General features: G+C 32.7%; 1 long non-coding RNA gene across 1 annotated transcript in view; it reads left to right on the top strand.

Annotated features, from left to right (window-relative positions):
* Positions 1 to 12761, top strand: part of LOC119767677 — a 229223-nt gene extending 216462 nt beyond the window's left edge. Inside the window, exon 3 of the long non-coding RNA XR_005277646.1 lies at positions 11348 to 12761. This is a non-coding gene — a long non-coding RNA (uncharacterized LOC119767677). The remainder of the gene's footprint in view (positions 1 to 11347) is intronic.
* Positions 12762 to 13186: the final 425 nt, after the last annotated feature.

The following is a 13186-nucleotide window of genomic DNA, read 5'->3' as shown; positions in this document are numbered from 1 at the left end:
AAAGGACGAAGCTCAATTTGAATCAACTGTTTTAAAGGTCTTAGTTCTGTGAGCGCAAAAGGAAATTTAATAACCAATGCGATTTTTGCTTAAAAAATTCAATACATTGTGGGCTCGGAAGTTAAAAAAATTAAACAATTGAACAATTAAACAATTAAACAATTAAACAATTAAACAATTAAACAATTAAACAATTAAACAATTAAACAATTAAACAATTAAACAATTAAACAATTAAACAATTAAACAATTAAACAATTAAACAATTAAACAATTAAACAATTAAACAATTAAACAATTAAACAATTAAACACTTAAACAATTAAACACTTAAACCATTCAACAATTAAACAATTAAACAATTAAACAATTAAACAATTAAACAATTAAACAATTAAACAATTAAACAATTAAACAATTAAACAATTAAACAATTAAACAATTAAACAATTAAACAATTAAACAATTAAACAATTAAACAATTAAACAATTAAACAATTAAACAATTAAACAATTAAACAATTAAACAATTAAACAATTAAACAATTAAACAATTAAACAATTAAACAATTAAACAATTAAACAATTAAACAATTAAACAATTAAACAATTAAACAATTAAACAATTAAACAATTAAACAATTAAACAATTAAACAATTAAACAATTAAACAATTAAACAATTAAACAATTAAACAATTAAACAATTAAACAATTAAACAATTAAACAATTAAACAATTAAACAATCAAACAATTAAACAATTAAACAATTAAACAATTAAACAATTAAACAATTAAACAATTAAACAATTAAACAATTAAACAATTAAACAATTAAACAATTAAACAATTAAACAATTAAACAATTAAACAATTAAACAATTAAACAATTAAACAATTAAACAATTAAACAATTAAACAATTAAACAATTAAACAATTAAACAATTAAACAATTAAACAATTAAACAATTAAACAATTAAACAATTAAACAATTAAACAATTAAACAATTAAACAATTAAACAATTAAACAATTAAACAATTAAACAATTAAACAATTAAACAATTAAACAATTAAACAATTAAACAATTAAACAATTAAACAATTAAACAATTAAACAATAAAACAATGAGTTTTTTTCGTATCGCCATATTTTTCTAGAAACTACTCAAATTTTCAAAAATTTTAACATGGATATCAAACGGAGCAAAATTTTGCATGACATTTTTTGGTTTTCACAAAATGCCGTTTTTCAAGTACTCAAAATTTATAAATTTGCATATTGGTATCAAACGAGGCGAAATTCTCAGGTACATTTATTTCTTTTTTTAGAACAGATGTTTTACTCTAAACCTACAAAACTGAAAATTTAGTGTATGCACTCGCTTCGTTTGATACCCAGAAAAGTACTTAATAAAAGATACGGTATTTTGTTGACATTTGAGTATTTTATTCCAAAAACTCTCAAACAGTGAAAATGCATGCAAAACCTTAAATCGTTCGATACCGATATTGCAAATTGAGAAAATATTAGTATTTTCAAAAAAATACCGTATTTTTATTGTGATTATTTTAGTTAAAAAAACAGTGATGCTGGTAAAATTTCAAATCGTTTCATACTGATATTGCAAATTATGCAAATTCGAGTTCTTTAAAAAAATACGGTATTTTGTGATTTTTAAAGTATTCTAGTTCTAGTATTTTTTTTTAATTGAATGCTCCAGTTTTAACAGAAATTATTTTTAATATAGGTATCAAACGATGCGACATTTTGTATGATTCATTGCTTTTGTTATATTACAAAATTGCGAAAAATTACGAAAAGTATAACAATACGGTATTTATTAAAATTTCAATATTATATTCCAAAAAATCTCAAACAGTGAAAATAAATGCAAAATTTGAAAGCGTTTGATACCCTTATTGCAAATTATGAAAATTTTAGTACCCTAAAAAACACGGTATTTTGTGCAAATTGTAGTATTTAACAAAAATAACACGAATATAAAAGTGCAAATATTGAAAATGGAGTATTTGAGAAAAAAATATGGAATTTTGCGAAAATTCAAGCGTTTGATTCCAAAAACTCTCAAACAGTAGAAGGGCATAAAAAAGTATTTCAAATTATTTGAAGCCCAAATCTCATATTATGAAATGTTTTGTTAATTTAAACAAAATATGGTATTTTGTGGAAATTGGAGCATCTTTTTTTTTTAAAAAAAAAAGCTCAAAAACCGTGCAAACGCAGGCAAAACTTCAAAACTTTAAGAAATATGGTATTTTGAGATTTTTTTTTGCACCAATTTTTTGATACTTTTTTAAGTGAAAATGCATGTAGAAATCTATTCAAATAAGTTATCGTCATTAAAATTATCGCTATCGTTATCGAACGAATTTATCGTTAACAGCCTTGTGAATATCCTTGTATAGTTTTTGCTGGACAACAAGCACCAAAGACTTCAAAACGATTAAAGTAATTTTTCAAAAGATACAAATTTATGAATTTTCACAAATCATTTTTATATCAATAGCTGCCAAAATTGTATGAAAAATGGTGTGGATCTCCCAGATTAAAAAAAAATAGAGATAACAAATGTAAAAAATATGTATTTGTTCTGAAATATATCCACACCACTTTTATTATTATATTAACTTAGGCCGTTGCAAATAATTTTTGACGTTTACGTCCCTCGACTCTGGCCAAAGTCGAGGGGGGCAAAAAAAATAAAAATTGAATGAAAAAAGTGTTTTGAAATGCATTTTACACCTGCCCAGTTGTTTTACAATCATTAGTTTTCAAAATATCCAAGTATTGAAGAGATTTTAAATTTTCGCCGAAAAAAAAACTTTTTGCGGTGCTGTACATTGGAATTCCACAAAAATTGAAAATATTTTTGAAAGATCTCAGACATGCTAAATATGATTTAGTTTTTTGAAAAAAAATATTTTTTTGCCCCCTGATTTTTCGGAGCGATTTTGGTGGGGAGGGGGGGGGGCAAAAACTTTGAAAAATATTTGCAACGGCCTTATATACTAAAATAACAAAAAAATGGTGATTTTGAGTTTGATTTTTCCAGTTACGTTTCTATGATTTTGTACTATCGTTCTGAGAAATACTACAACTTTTGTGAAACTCACTTTCCTTCTTCAGCTCGTCACTATAGTGACATGGCTATCGATTTTCACCAGCAGGTGACCATTCTTTGATTCATCCAAATCCCTTCACCAGTCACCAATCCGATGTGAGGAATGTTTCGCAACTCGTGTGATGACGAACGGGTTTTTTTTTTCTCTTCCTTCTGATTTCCACATGCGTATGTGTACTAAACCCTCCGGAGGCTGCGTAACGAGATGAGATTCCCAAGAAAAGACCCCCTCCCCACCCGGTCGATTGTTTGTGACTTGCCTGTGGGACATGACGTGTGCGGGTAGCTGGAATTAATCCGGATTTCTTCCGGGGACGGGCCCCGTGCCATGACGTGGGAGATTTGAGCAATTCTTGCCTGTGGGGCGAGAATTCAACAATGGCAGAACTCGCCAGAGGCCCATTGTTGAGGTGCGTTCAGCTGTAAAATGACGTTTGAATGTTGTGCCTTCTCTCCGGCCGAGCTTTCAGTGCTTGTGCGTGGCGGAGGAGTGATAAGGAAATTGATAGGATGACTTACTTACTCCGTCTGTTGGAGTGAAGTCGACGACGGCCGCAATTTATTCGCTCCGTTGGTGGTGGCGTAAAGACGATGACGGTTCAAACGGGAAATTCCCTTCTCCTCCGAGTGTCATTTGACTTTGAAGGAAGTGGAAGTGGCAGGTTTTGAAAGGCATTTCACTTTCATGATCTAGATTTACGAGGCATCCCATTTTGAAGGGATTTCAAAGTAATTAGGTTGAAAGTTCGTCATTCCATCTGGGGTTCTCCATTGTCACTGTTCATTGTTCTGCCTTTTTGAAATGTAACACTTTTCAGTATCTACCGTAAACAAGAACACATCACCAAACCAACCAACCAACCCAAACGTGTTTTCCCCGCAGAAAGCTACGGCAATGAATTTGAATTTTCAATTTCCCACTTTGTCCAATCTGATCAGAAAGCTGCCTGCCTGCCGGAAGAGCCAATACTTTCGATTCGTGCCTGCACGTGTTGTAATCTTCACATCGGCGGCACGCACCTTCCCAGCAGCAGCAGCAGCAGCAGCAGGCCATGATCTACATTATTAACCACGCCAAGCCACGTGACGGGCTGGGGACCAGAGTTTGCGCCCAAAGCTCACGACGCCGTTTCTTCCTCGGTCGGTGGTGTGATAGATTGGCTGTGGACGATCGTGGCAGGAAGATGCTGCGATGCTGATGTATGCAAATTTAAAGCTTCCCGCGGGAGGAAACAACATATCATTCTGCTAGAAGAGATATGGGGACCGTCAAAGGATGGAATAAGGAATTGCACAGTAAACTTAGCGATTGTTTTTATTGACTTCTTATTGAAACTGAATCTGTGGCTCAAAAGTGACGATTATTTCACAATTTTTTACTATTCAATTTTTTTTTGTATAGCTTTAAAGAGAAACCTCAGAACACCTTTTTTAGCCCTCTACAACCTAACCCCGCCCGTCCTCTACAACCTAAAATCGCCAGAATACAATTTTTCAACCAATTTTTGATCTTTAAAAAGCTGTGGAAAGAAGAACTCTTAAAATATTATATAATTTTAGGGTTGGAAGTTTAACTTGTTTCATGTGACTTTGCCAATGTTTTCAAAATGTTTTTTTGAGGGGAGCGATTCCAGTCCAAAACAAGAATATTTTAGGTACTTTTTTCTCGACCCTCTCCGATTTCAATGAAACTTTGTAGACATGTTATCATACACTTATGCTAGCAATTTTTGTGTATATGGAGCCAGTTTCACTCGATAATTACATTTGAGAAGGGCGTGAGTGTTTTCAATATTTTTGCTATTCGAAATTTAATTATCGCTGTATCTCAAAGCCGTTGTATCGTATCAAAAAGTGGTCAAAGACGTTTGTGGAAAATTTGACGGACTTTCCGAAAAAAAACACTGAAAGAAAAAAACATGCCACTTTTATGAGATTTTTAAAAAGAAAACACTTTTAAGGAAATTTAAAAGTCAAATTTGATGGTGAGTCCACGATTTTTTATCGTTCATCTTTTTGGTGAAAATAGCCTAAGATGTTACAAAAAGACCCAGGAAAAATGCAGGATAGAGCAAATCACCTAGAAAAATACCAAAATACTTTACTGAAACTGTTATTTGGAAAGTGCCCTGCACTTCAAAATTTTCAAAAAAAAAAAATCGATTCGCTTCTCCAGACAATTTTACATAAAAGTCTCCATATTGACCATTGTCATAAGTCCAACTCTTGTAAACCTACAGTGCTTTTAAAAATAAAAATGTCGAAAAAAAAGAAGTTTTTTGATGGTTTTTGGCAATTTCGATATGACAGACTTGATTTTTCAGTCTCGTAAATATTTTACCGGAAAGCTCGTCCAATATCCCATAAGATTGTCTCTGAACACATTTCAATTGGAAATAATGGATTACAGATTTAAGCTAATTACAATTTTATAACTGAAACAGAATATTTTTTTCAGTGTAATTCAGTGGATGGTAGTAACCTTGATTGTAAATAAGCTTTAATAAATTAAAAACGAGTTGTTTTTTATGACTTTGCCAATGTTTTTGAAAATGACATTTTTTTGGGGTCAGCTTTGGCTGTATTTTCACTAACATTTCCTATATTTTCTGTAGAAGGAACTATGCATTAATTTTTGTACTGTCCCAGACAATGCCTCTACGTATTTCTTAAAATTCAAATGATGATGGTGCCATTTTACAGCAGAAAATGTGAAAAACAATCAAAAAATTAAAAAGTTACTATAAAAACGTGAAAACATTAGATAGGCAAAATTTAATTATGATAGGTAGTAGAATAGGCCAAATACTACCAGAAAAAAATAACATAAACTAAACAAGCATTTAGTTGATTCTAGATTAAATTTTCAAAACAACCTTTCGTCACGGGTTTCCTAAGCACCTTTTGAAAATTTAATCTAGAATTTAAAAATAAAGTAAAAAAAACATAAAACAAGAGAAGTATTTTTTTTCCTAAAACAAAAGCAATTCAAAATGAACTGAACACGAAAAAAATAATTTGGACGGCAGAACGAATGATTGAATATCAACCTTTGTTTTTCTTGTTAAAACTACAAATAGAGATATTTTGATTTTGATGATCCTGAAAAAAAAATTACAAAGATTTGGGCCACTGCCAAAATGAAGGGGTGGTCCAATTTTGCTGGAATTAGGGATTATTTTTTGTTGTGTTTGTATAAACAACTAAACCAAATTTGAGCATAATGGGAAAAAGTTCGTGTTCGATTTTGTACAATTTGTTGTTTGCAACCCATACGCATTCAATTGAACCTGGACCTTTATAATAGAGATGAAAAAGGATCAAATTTCATCACTTGATGAATCATTTAAAATATCTCCGATCAGCCTTTTTCCAAAAATACAATTTTTGTGTTTTTTTTTCAACCAAACATGATTTTAAAAAAATCGAAATTCGATTAGACAATTATTCTAATGAAAAGTCTTATAAATCTAAAGATGTTTAGAAAATGCTTATTCAATAATGCTTAACACATGTAACCTGAAAACTAAAGTAAGCTGTTATTATAGTCAAACTGTCAAAATAATTTCTCGATTCGAACTCATTTTTACTCAGAAAACATGAGACTTATTTTTTTAAATATTCCTTTTCATGAATTACTCTTAATTCTTGAAAACTACTAGGAAAACTTTTTATACTTCTTCCATACCTTTCTGTTTGTATTTAATTCGTATTTTTCATTTTGAGAAAAAAAATCTATAACCTATCAATGTCACCTCTGCCAAAAAGTCACTCTAGTTTATAATCAGTGTTGCAAAAGAGTGATAGAAAAGCTATCAATAGATTATCTCTGCACGAAAAATATCCGAGAGTATAGCGGCCGTCACTATAGCTTGTGAGATCTCTTCTTGTGTCTCGTGATTCTCAGCGATGTCATTCTCTCTCTATCACTCCTTCCCTTTTCCTCGACTATGCGCTCTCACCGCTGAGTCTCTCAACCTCTCCGAAATCTGCAATGAGAGAACGCGAGATGGCGATTAGGAGCCGACCACGCGTGACGCCCCTTCAAACTGCGTTTGCAAAATTGGTTTTGTGGCGGCTTTTGTGGTTAAACGCTGTTGCGGTAGGATGATCGTGGAAGCGAGAATGAGAGAGAAAAGGAAAATGTCAATCGCGAGTGGGTAAACACGAAAACGTGTTCGGCTATGTTCGGCACTGAGAGTTTCAATGAAAAGAGAAGAAGAGCAGTTGTATTTGAGGCATGAATAATCAGGCGAGATAATTGTAGTTGTTGAGGTGATATTTTGATATTTTAACAACCCTGTTTACAATATATGTCACTTTTATAACTATACAATGTGGCTTAAATATCAACATTTTCAAAAAAACAGATCTTAGAAGTCCTATTCTTAAAAAGATAAAGCAGCGCCTTTATTTTTAGTGTTTTTTTTTGATCAGTGGTGTTTGGCCGTTTCTATATAAAAGACTTGATTATTCAGTTTCAAAAAATACCGAAATGATCTTCCAGTGTTCAACCGATTCCCCAAGTTTCATGACATTGTTCAAAGAACAATTTTAGCAATCAGAATTTGTTTTTTTTTTGATCACAGATTCAAAATAAAATATTATGAGGAATTTAAATAACAATATAAAATTTGATAACAGCATTTCATTTAAAACAAAATGTGATTGTGTGTCTATTTGATGTGGATTTAAACACTAGCTTCACTTTTGACTTTATAGTTTTTTCTTCAACTGAATAGTTAAATTGGTTTATATAGGGCCAAGATAAGAAGTAGCTTAGGTACTTTTAATACAATTAAATTTGCAGTTAACGATACAAATACAATGATCTAGACCAGTTGAACGAGGGATATTCAACACTTTTTGTTATGTTTTAGTCGAACTTGAAATTTGAAATAGCAATAATAAGTAAAAATAAATAAAATAATTAATGGAATTGTGAAATCAAAACAACGGAATGATCAAAATACAACTCGGTTCCATCTCTGAAGTATTTCTTCATCATGATATACAACAATGTTAAGCTTATTTTAACATTTAATTTAACTAAGATTGAATCCAAACACAAAAATTTCATAATATGCCTGTTAAACCTTTTTCTGATATTCTAAATTATATGTTGTAAATATTATGAATAAAGTTAATCATTGTTTTTGTTTCAATACAAGATGCTCTTAACTGAATAATGAAAATAAATAAGGACCGATGATGTAAAATTTTAATATTTTCATAAAAATGAAATCCAAATTCACAGCTAACAATTAGTTAAAATCTAAATGAAAATCTGTTGAATTTTTGAATGTTTTTTAGTTTTTTTTTTCAAAATTCATCCGACAACGGTTTTAAATCTCCACCGGAACACATTCATCTCTCCCATTTTCCGCCCACTTTTCCGGAAACCAACAGATCGCGATAAAGGCCGCTTTCGCACACTCACAAATGATACCATTCCCAGGAAATCAAGCAAGCTCCAAACAGCACCGGAAAACGGATACATTAGAGTGTGTGCTGGTGTGTTTAAATTAGTTCTGCACCCTTCCATTTCGTTTCCATCAGCGAAACGCTCTCTACCGTTTAGGGAGTTAGAAGGGCGGATACTGTTTTTAGAATTATTGCTCTTGATAGTAATTTGTTGGTTTTTAAATGTTTGATTTTTCATTTCTAATTTGAAAGTATATTTCAATAAATTGAAACTTAACTCATCGAGTAGAACGAATTCAACTAAAATCACATTCGTACTGATGGTGACGATGACCTAGTTAAGCGACTTCCTCAGAGGTCGTCCCCGCTGAGCAATTCTCTACGAAATTGGTCTTTTTTCTTAAATTTTAATTTTTGTATTTTTTTATCCGTTTGAAACTTTTTTGGTGCCTTCGGTATGCCCAAACACGCCATTTTGCATCATTAGTTTTTCCATATAATTTTTCATACAAATTTGGCAGCTGTCCATACAAAAATGATATGTGAAAATTCAAAAATTTGTATCTTTTGAAGGATTTGATCATTTTGGTGTCTTCGGCAAAGTTTTAGGTATAGATATGGACAACACTGAAAATCACTTTTTTCATCACACGGTGAATTTTTTTTGATGATTTTTAATTTAACTTTTTGTCAATAAAACTTGATTTGCAAAAAAAAACATTTTTTTTATATGTTTTAGAAGACATCAAATGCCATTTTTCAGAAATTTCCAGGTTGTGCAAAAAATCTTTGAGCGAGTTATGAATTTTTAAATCAATTATATTTTTTTTCCAAAAAAATTAAAAATTGGTCGCCAAAATTTTTCTACTTCAATTTTCGATGTTAAACCAAATTTGCAATCAAAAAGTACTTCAGTGAAACTTTGATAAAGTGCACCGTTTTCAAGTTTAATCCATTTTTAGGTGACTTTCAAAAAGTCGCAGTTTTTATTTTTTTTTTTAATTAGTGCATATGTTTGCCCACTTTTGAAAAAAATATGTTTGAACTTTGTTGATACGACCCTTAGTTGCTGAGAAAATGCCATGGAAAATTGATGATTTCCAAGTCCCACCCAAACAACCCACCATTTTCTAATGGCGATATCTCGGCAACTAATGGTCCGATTTACAATGTTGAAATATCAAACATTCGTGAAATTTTAGGATCTTTGCGAAAACTATATTTTCAAAAAAATTTAATCAAGGCTGACGTTTCAAAAGGATCAAATATTCAATATTACGCCCTTTTTAAATGTTAGTCTTGGTTTAAAAATCCTGAAAAAATTTTTTTTCGAAAAGATCGGAACATTTTTTGAATGTTTTATATTTCAACATTGTAAATCAGACCATTAGTTGCAGAGATATCAACATTAGAAAATGGTGGGCTGTTTGGGTTAGACTTAGAAAACATAAATTTTCCTGTTTTTAAACCTTTGCATGGCAATATCTCAGCAACTAAGGCTTGTATCAACAAAGTTCAAAAAAGCAAAATATAGAGAATTTTCTCAGCAAAAAAAATCTTTTCAATAATGGGCAAATATGTAAACTAATTTAAAAAAAAGAAAAACTGCGACAATTTTCAAAAAAAGTCACCTAAAAATGGATTAAACTTGAAAACGGTGCACTTTTCAAAATTTCACTAAAGTACTTTTTGGTTGCAAATTTGGTTTTACATCAAAAAATGAAGTTGACAAACTTTTGCGACCAATTTTTCGATTTTTTTGAAAATTCTGTATTGATTCATAATCATAACTCGCTCAAAGATTTTTTGCACAACCTGAAAATTTCTGAAAAGTTGGCATTTGATGTTCTCTAAAACATATAAAAAAAATTAAATTAAAAATAGTGTTTTTTTTTGCAAATCAAGTTTTAGTGACAAAAAGTTAAATAAAAAATCACCAAATTTTTTTTCACCGTGTATCACTTTTTTCAGTGTTGTCCATATCCATACCTATAACTTTGCCGAAGACACCAAATCGATCAAAAAAAAAATCCTTCAAAAGATACAGATTTTTGAATTTTCATACATCATTTTTGTATGGACAGCTGCCAAATTTGTATGGAAAATTATATGGACAAACTAATGATGCAAAATGGCTTCTTTGGGCACCAAAAAAGTTTCAGTCGGATTAAAAAATACAAAAAAAATCAAATGACCGAAATCTGGGAGAACTGCTCCGCTGTCAAAACCACCCACCATTTCGCCCGTGGCACTTGGAGGGTTCACCCAGGGTCGCCGTTGTTATCGTGGTGGGGGTAATTTATATGGGAAAGTTTACGCTTTGCCTTGTCTCGGTGTATCTACGGTCTATCTACGAATTGCTCGCGGTTCTAACACACACACACACACACACACACACACTCACGCTCATCCGCGCGATACCAGTCAAAATCAATGACCTGGGAGTGTAATTGATGTAAATCAGGACTTCCCCCCCCCCCCTGCAGGTGTACCTGTTTCCGGATGCGTTTGAGTGTATGTGTTTTAAGCTATCAAAACAGGATTTTGATAAATTGCTCATGTTGTCGAGATTTGTTTGTTTGCTTGAGTGCGTGTGACCGAAATTTGCATAACGGAGTGGGGATTCGTTCGGTAAACATTCACGTTGATAAATTAACTCTTGATTCACTTTAAACAATTTGCATGAGTGTGTTTGATTTTGAAAATGTAGAAAAAGTGATATTGAATAGGTAATCGATCAACTAATGTTTGTTTTCTTTCTTTTTTATCATTGCAGATTTGACGACTGAATCGCATCGAAAACAGATAACCAGGTAATGTGTTATGCTTACTTAATGATGATTGATGAAAATTGCCGAATGTTAAACCGATATGAGTTTGACTCATCCCCTGAGTTAAGTTTTACAATATAATATTTAGTGCTACAATTTCAAAAGACTAATAAAACAACTTCCCGCGATTGATGTGAACCCTTAAGCCAAGTTCAACTTAGTGTTCTAATCGAAGTAACTGATCAATTATCCAAACAGTCCATCCAAAGTCAACCAATTTCCCCTCCACAATCCTCTCAATTACTCTCGCAAACAAGCATCGTTCAACTCTGTGCCAGGATCCATTGCGAAATCATTTGCCACCGCAAAAACCCCAAATCGCCACATCCTTCCATTCCTGCTGTCCGATTTCTGATTGCCGGGCCCCGCGATTTTGGCACAGCCTTGGAATTTGTTTTGTTTTCTCGCCACCAAAAGCAAGGTCCGTCTTCCGTTCCGGGGTTTTCCGGGGCTCGTTGCCAAATGAAATTTTCATTGTTCTATCGCAAAGGGACAGCCGTTGTCTCCTCTCGCATGGTTCCAGTTCAACAACCCCGAAAATGGTCACCCGGGACATCACCAGAGAGCGGTGGGACAAACCAGCTCTTGATTTCCGCTGGAAGTTCGGGGTCAAATGGACACCAGGTTTTATTTTTAGCGCAAAACGAACATTTAAAAATCTCAATTTCACCCCACATTGCCCCCGCTTCCAAAAGTCCCAAGTGCAAGAAAATCTGTCAGCCGGCCAACAAACGGAGAATCGGCCGGCTGCACTTCTTCTGGCACGGGTTGTTGTTGCCTGATTTGGGCTGAAGTGGACCCACCCAGAGTTATCCCAGAAGGGTGGTGGTGTGCAAGCAGCGTGAAGAAAATGCCGGGCGAATGAAATTTGTTGGCCCCGATCCAATTTGGTGTGAGTCGGTTCGGGTCCTTGAATTGTGTTGGAATTCTCGGAGCTGGAGCTTTTTTTTTTGGCATTGTGACTATCTTATTTTCAAAGCGAAGAGCGATGAATGGAAATGGGTCGGTTGGTCGCGACTGGTGAAGGGATGGAGAGGAGATAGAGTGTGCTGCACAAACAAACAATCCGTTTCTGGGGGAAACTCGACTTTATCAATTTACAGGGAACTAAGATGGGGAAGGATTTGGAAAAGGGGATCGTTTAACTGTTTTGTTGGGTTAGTTTGGATAAGATTTTTAAATCAATCTTTAAAAATTCATCATTGCATTGATTAATTAAAGTTTCGTTTCACGTTGATTCAGATACAGCGATTTTACTGAAAAAAGTTTGATTTCAACAAAAAGGGATTAGTCCCGCATAGTTCGGCTTTTATATGTGAGAAACTTATTTCGCATTTAAGGGTTCAAATTTTATTTTTATCGAATTTCTTGGACAATTTTCTATAAAATGCAACCTGTAGAAAGTCTTTTGCTAAAATAGTTGCAAAGTTATGATTAAAAGAAAGAAAAAGTTTTTTTAGAAAATCGTCAAAAACGAGGGCGTGCCAAAAATAAAGGGATAAAAAAGGGATGGTCCAATCATCACCATCACCATCGTGACGGAGGGGCGGTACGACCCCTTCCATTTTTGAACATGCGAAAAAAGAGGTGTTTTTCAACAATTTGCAGCCTGAAACGGTGATGAGATAGAAATTTGGTGTCAAAGTGACTTTTATGTAAAATTAGACGCCCGATTTGATGGCGTACTCAGAATTCCGAAAAAACGTATTTTTCATCGAAAAAAACACTAAAAAAGTTTTAAAAATTCTCCCATTTTCCATTACTTGACTGTAAAAAATTTTGGA

The sequence above is a fragment of the Culex quinquefasciatus genome, chromosome 2 (assembly GCF_015732765.1).
Source record: "Culex quinquefasciatus strain JHB chromosome 2, VPISU_Cqui_1.0_pri_paternal, whole genome shotgun sequence".
NCBI lineage: Eukaryota > Metazoa > Arthropoda > Insecta > Diptera > Culicidae > Culex > Culex quinquefasciatus.
This window is presented reverse-complemented; position numbering and strand designations above follow the sequence as displayed.